We start from the raw sequence: 6,000 nt of genomic DNA on the forward strand, positions 1-6,000 counted from the left end.
TCGGACTGCCCACGGGACCTTTAGGACAGGAAGTAGTGAGGGAAGAGTGCCCGGAGCTAGTTTTGCCCTCAGCCAAGACAAACTGACAAGTGTTTTATTTTATTCCTGCATTTTCAAGCTTTCGGATGTATCTTAACTCTCTGTGTCTAAATTTTCTCAGATGAAAGTTTCTAAATTCCATAACCCCACCTTCTGCTCAGCTAACTGAGGTCGCGGGCTGAGGGCGTGGGCTTAAACGTCTGCGCACAGCTGCGGAAGAAAAGAGGTCACTGGGTCATGCGGCCTTGGAGCTCCTTTGAAGTCCTGGCGGGTGGCCTGAGTTCCCAGGGCCAAGAGCACAGGTCCTAAGTAGGGAGAGGGAAACCCGCTGGTTGTCGAACCAGCAATTGTTGCGTCCCAGGGACAGAACGTCTGGGAATACAGCGCCTGCGATCTCCAAGCGTGCGCTAGAGCGGATCTGACTCTCTCTCCTCATTTGGAGTTAGTGAGTTGGGGCACATCTGTATTACCCACGATGTGCTCAGGATATAGAGTATGCCCTTAGGCGTGTGGAAACCAGAGGACGCGGATAGAGACGCACGCACCAGTTCACAGGCGCTGGAGAACTCAGATCGAAACCGACGCTCGGGGAGGGAAAATTCCCGTGGTCCCGGGCCCACTCCTAGGCTCTGCGGCCCTCTGAGGACCAAAGTCACGACTGTTGCAATTGCAGCCACGCGTGGACCAGTCGCAAGCCCAGACGTGGGGCCGCCGTCCGTCGCGGAGGAAGGCGGGATGGGGTGGAGGATGGAGACAGTTGTCCACCCGATGTTCGCATTTCCCGCGTCCCGCTGGGTTTCTGAAGGGCTCAGCACCGCCTGTCTGGTCCTCTGCTGAGTTCCACCCTCTACCCCAGCACTTCATCAGTTTAGGCGCCCAGCCCAAGGGGCGTGACCCTGAGCGGGGAAACGTTGGACAGCCGGGTCCAGTCTTACCTAGAAAACTGGCCAGGAAGTGCGCCCTCTCCTCACTTTGTGGATTGACCGGCTTTCCTAGGGAGTCCGGGTGTTCCCATCTCTTTCTCCACCTACTACGGCCAGACTCCCCTGCGCTCCGAACTCGGATGGAAGAGTCTGCGCCTGTCTGCAGGGCCCAGGGCAGGTGCGCGCACAGCCCCTCCCGCTTCCAGGGCGGCCCTCGGCGCTAGGGCCTGCACCCAGAATCGGCTGTTAAACCGACCGCCGCTTACCCACAGAGCGCGGGGCAGGCGGGTAGAAGAAGGATTCCCCTGGAGGGTTTAGATTTTCTTTATTTCTCTATTTGCCCAATCCCATGCTCTGGAATTAATTTGGCTCTATCTACGGTGTGTTCCGGTTTCTCTTTCCTCAATCCTTCCTCACCTCCAAGCGCTCTCCCATCTTTAGGGGCTTACGGAGCTTTGAGATCATTTCTGGAGTTTTGTGAAGAAACCCTCTTGATGATTCTCAGCCACAGAGACCACTCCTATAGTGCTTGAACCAGCCCATCAGGAAACTACATTGTCAATTACCCAGCACTGAGGACCACCCCACACACCATCCAGGATGCAAAGAGATGGGCAGAGAGTGCCAGTGCCCCACACGCACGCGCACACCCAGCTACCTCTTGGACAGTTCCCTCCAGGGCAGGAAGTACCAGGTCTGGCTTTTGAACTGATGCACTTTTGGCTTTCCTTGCAAATGTCGTCTTCCCCTGACGGTGCAAGAATATCTTCAAGGAATGCAGAACATTTAGTCTGCCCAGAAGCTGAGCTGGGAATGAAGTGAGAAGCTGGGACACCTTCCTTTCCTCTTCCAAATGCATTTTGGTAGACAGGTGGGCCATGAGGCCTAGAATGTTGAGACAGAAATATATGTGTTACTGCTGGGCCCCGGTGCCTTCTGGCTTCGTAGTCTGGGTGGCTGGGAGAAGTGATGCTCTCTGACTCTGCTTCACAAATCATAGTCCCAAGGCAAACTTCGCTTTTCTTACTTTAAGAAAGATGTCTTAAAATTTTAAGAAAGATGTCTATTCTCCAAAACTAGCCCATGAAGAAGCTGAAGAAAAAGTTCTTTTAAAAATTCTTCTCTTTTTTTAATCTCTAGGGTTATGGGTATAGAAAGGAGTCCTACTTGATTAGCTAACCTGGTTATGGTAACTATCATTTCCTTATTCCTTTTCAAGTTGTGTGTGTCTGTACATGTACTGGAACATATATGTATGCATGTTTGCACACATGGCTCATGTCCACATATCTGTATATACTATACACATATATTTACATATACAAATGTGCATATCTATTTTAGTACATACACATGTAGGCACACAACTGCCAGGCACTATTCTTAGTACTTTTGATGTGTTGACTCGGTTTAATTCTAACAACCTACCCAAGAGGTGGACCAGGAAGGATCCTACTCCATCATGTTTTAGGATTGTGTGGTTAGTATGGCTGTCACCTTGGAACAGTAGGATGAAAAATAATGGGATTGTAATGGAAAGACTCTTGGCACCTGAGTCCGAAGACACGCTCCAAATTTTGTGAGCCTTTCATCTGTGTGTCTCAGTTTATTGTACTTAAACTTATGAGTAATACCACCTTTGGCCTTATCATGCAGCTACGTCTTGAAAAGCAAGTAAAATCACTCATGTAGAACCTTTCCATACTATTATATATGATTGCCTTCCCTGTTGGTGAAAGAGATATCCTTTTAGCTGAAACTTATCTTCCTCAGCTGATCAGGATGCTCTAGTAATTCTGTAAGAAATCTTTTGTGGTCTTGACTTCCTTTAATGATCTTTGCTCATTCTTAAGCAGAGGTGGAAGTGATAGCTGGTTTGAGTTTGTAGATGTGTGTTTGACTATTCAGTGGTTCTTCCTAAATATCCCAAACATACAGAAGGGTCACTGAAAAACGATTTAAAAATAAAGTTAAGTAAACCTATAGTTTATTCAAGTAAATGAAGTTTTAAGTTTTAATTGGCTTACCTATAATAATCCTAAATTATAAGTACTGTGTGTTCTCGGTACTAAAAAATTATAAGCCAGCATAGCACTAGCTGAAGAATGTAAAGGGCTATAAGAGAAGTCCTAGGCATAATTTGCCCTGCTGTAGAAAAGATTGTCAAAATGCAGAAGAGTAGCCCCTTTTTCTTTCTAGGTACCATGTAACAAATGACACCTTGTTTAGAAAGCTATTCTGTGCTCAGTGCTTAAAGAAGACAGTTCATGAATGATACTCATCATCAGATAATATCCTTAGAAGGGACCCTTGATTCCAAATCAAGGGGTTTTTTTTTAGTGTTTTTCAATGGAGCTTGAGCTGTAAATGCATTATTGCATCATACATTTTCCCCTCTTTTAAAATGGATATTTGAAGAATGCATACCATATGTTCTTCTTTTTCTCAAGTTCTTGAGGGAATGAATTCTTTGGGAAAACAGTTAAGATTCTTTGTAAACCTCAGAAAAGGAATGAGATTTGCAAGAAAAAGATCATGGGACAAACCCAATTAACGCTGTCCTCTCTTTGGCTCTTCACTTCTGTTCAGATGTCCCACCATCAATTCCAACTTACTTTTCATCACTTATTTTACATTTTCTCTGGAGAAAAGCAGGGCTGTGGGTGTCAGGAGAGAAATCTGGAAATCAGCCCTACCCTTGACCAGGAGCCTAGAGCACACCTGTCACAGGGGTTAAAATCTGAAAACCTGTAGCATGACTCCACTTTTCCCTGGGGCTTCATCCCCATATGGGTGTGCTGTTTTTCTGCCATGGCTTGTAGAACCTCAAGTGACTTTTTCTGCGTTTAGTTACTTTTCTGTGAAGTGTGAAACTTGAAGGAGGAGGAGGAGAACAAGAACAAGAAGAAGAATTAGAAAAATTATTTGATGACTCTTTTTAAAAAGATTTTATTTATTAATTTTTAGAGAGAGGGGAAGGGAGAGAGCAAGAGAGAAGGACATACCAATGTGTGGTTGCCTCTCTCACGCCCCCCTCCCATGGGGGACCTGCCCCACAACCCAGGCATGTGCCCTGACTGGGAATCGAACAGGTGACCCTTTGGTTAGCAGCCTGTGCTCAATCCACTGAGCTATGCCAGCCAGGGCTTGATGACTCTTTTTCCCAAACAAATGAATTATATATATATATTCCACATGCCCCTACCCCTCATAACATATCACTGGGTATTTGAAAAAGCCAAACAGTGATACCCAGCCTTGAAAATGGTGCAAAGTACCCAGTTAGAAAGATCTTAGTGTCTATGCTGTTCTCTAGGCCAGAGGGTCTATTGTAGGAGTTTTATGAGGGTGAAAAAAGGAAGTAAAAGGAATATTACTGCAAGATCCCTTCTGAAAGAGGGGTAAATTAGACTTCTCTATGAAAATGCTTTTGGAGAGAGAACAAGTTTTAGCAGGGCTGGATAGAGGTAAACAGTTATTGCCAGCAAGCTTATCTTTATGGATATTCAGTCTGCTCTATGAATTCTATCTCAGAACCTCTCACCTTCAGTTGCTTTTTGACTTGAAGGCTTAGTTTGAAAGCTTAAACTTGAAAGAAAGCTTAGATTGCTCTTGGTGTTTCCCCTCCAGCAAAGCTGTCATATACAAAGTTCCTACTGGTGTGAATACATAGGAAAAAAACAACCAAAAAATAACAACAGCAATGAAAATATTTATATGAAGGTATTTTTGTCCTCCATTTGTTTTTTTAAATCTTAATTTCTAATTTTGGAACAACCTAAGGGAAGATGAAGCATTGGTAGCAAAGGTACTTTTCCTCCTGGGCTGATAATGCCTAAAATGACTTCCAAGTCACAGTTCTTTGATTTGGAGGTTGCATCTGAAAGTGTTTATTAAGCTTTGAAACATGCCTAAACTTAAGACCAGTGAGATATTTAGAAAATCTACCTTTCGAAAATCTAATTCCATGCATACTAAAGATAATAGCATGGTAAAACAAGTTTCATCAAGTTATGATTGCCAACAGCTCACGTCTGAGTTTCTTAAGTCCTTTAACTGTTCAAAATACATTTATTTTGGTATTTCGCCAATGTTATAATAGCTCAGAAACAGGGACTTGAGATTTCAGATAGTACAGATTTCTTCTCTGGAATGGTGGCTTGCCTTTGAACATGTTTCAGGAGGAGAAATTTCAAGTTTAATATGTATTATTTCTGAGTCTTTGTCATATGAACGTTTCCCAACAGCCAGCTTGGGAACCCAGAAATGGGGTCACCTCTCAAATCAGAAGAAAATACTGAAGAAAAGAGGATTTCGGATGATGACTTTACCATTTTACTGACTCAGTGAAGAAATGACTCAAAAAGAGGATAATTTCCCCCACAGTCCCATTCACAGAAACCTTCACTAGAAGTGGTGGATATTAAGATCTTATAGAGGAGGGGAAAAGTAGTAATGTCTACAGAAGGACATAATAGAGATCTCTCTAAGTCACCTAGGTAGCTGTTAAAAGTGTAGATTCCCAGACATAGCTCCAGAGATAGGAGAGATCTCATGAAGGGCCTAGAATTTGATTTTAGGTCATTATACCAGCTGACTCTAGCCAGGAGTTTCTTGATCCAAACTTTGAAAAACACTAATGGGTTTAGAACAATAACCAGCTCTGTAGAGACTTAAATTTTCTAGTACCCCAGTCTAAAAAATTGCTATGTATCTGACATATTAAGGCTCAATTGAATTATAGAGTTATAAGAGACACACAAATTTTTGAAATTTTCAGGAGCTCCTACCCTTTGCAACAGCATAGATGGAACTGGAAAGCATTATGCTGAGTGAAATAAGCCAGGTGGTGAAAGACAAATACCATGGGATCTCACCTGTAACAGGAACCTAAACAACAAAACAAGCAAGCAAGCAAAATATGACCAAGACACTGAAATACAGAACAGGCTGACAGTGACCAGAGGGGAGAGGGAAGGGAATTTCAGGGGAAAAGGGGAAGGGTTTACAGGAACATGTATAAAAGACACATGGATAA

The sequence above is a fragment of the Sturnira hondurensis genome, unplaced genomic scaffold (genome assembly GCF_014824575.4).
Source record: "Sturnira hondurensis isolate 20B ecotype Veracruz unplaced genomic scaffold, ASM1482457v3 Scaffold0007036, whole genome shotgun sequence".
Lineage (NCBI taxonomy): Eukaryota > Metazoa > Chordata > Mammalia > Chiroptera > Phyllostomidae > Sturnira > Sturnira hondurensis.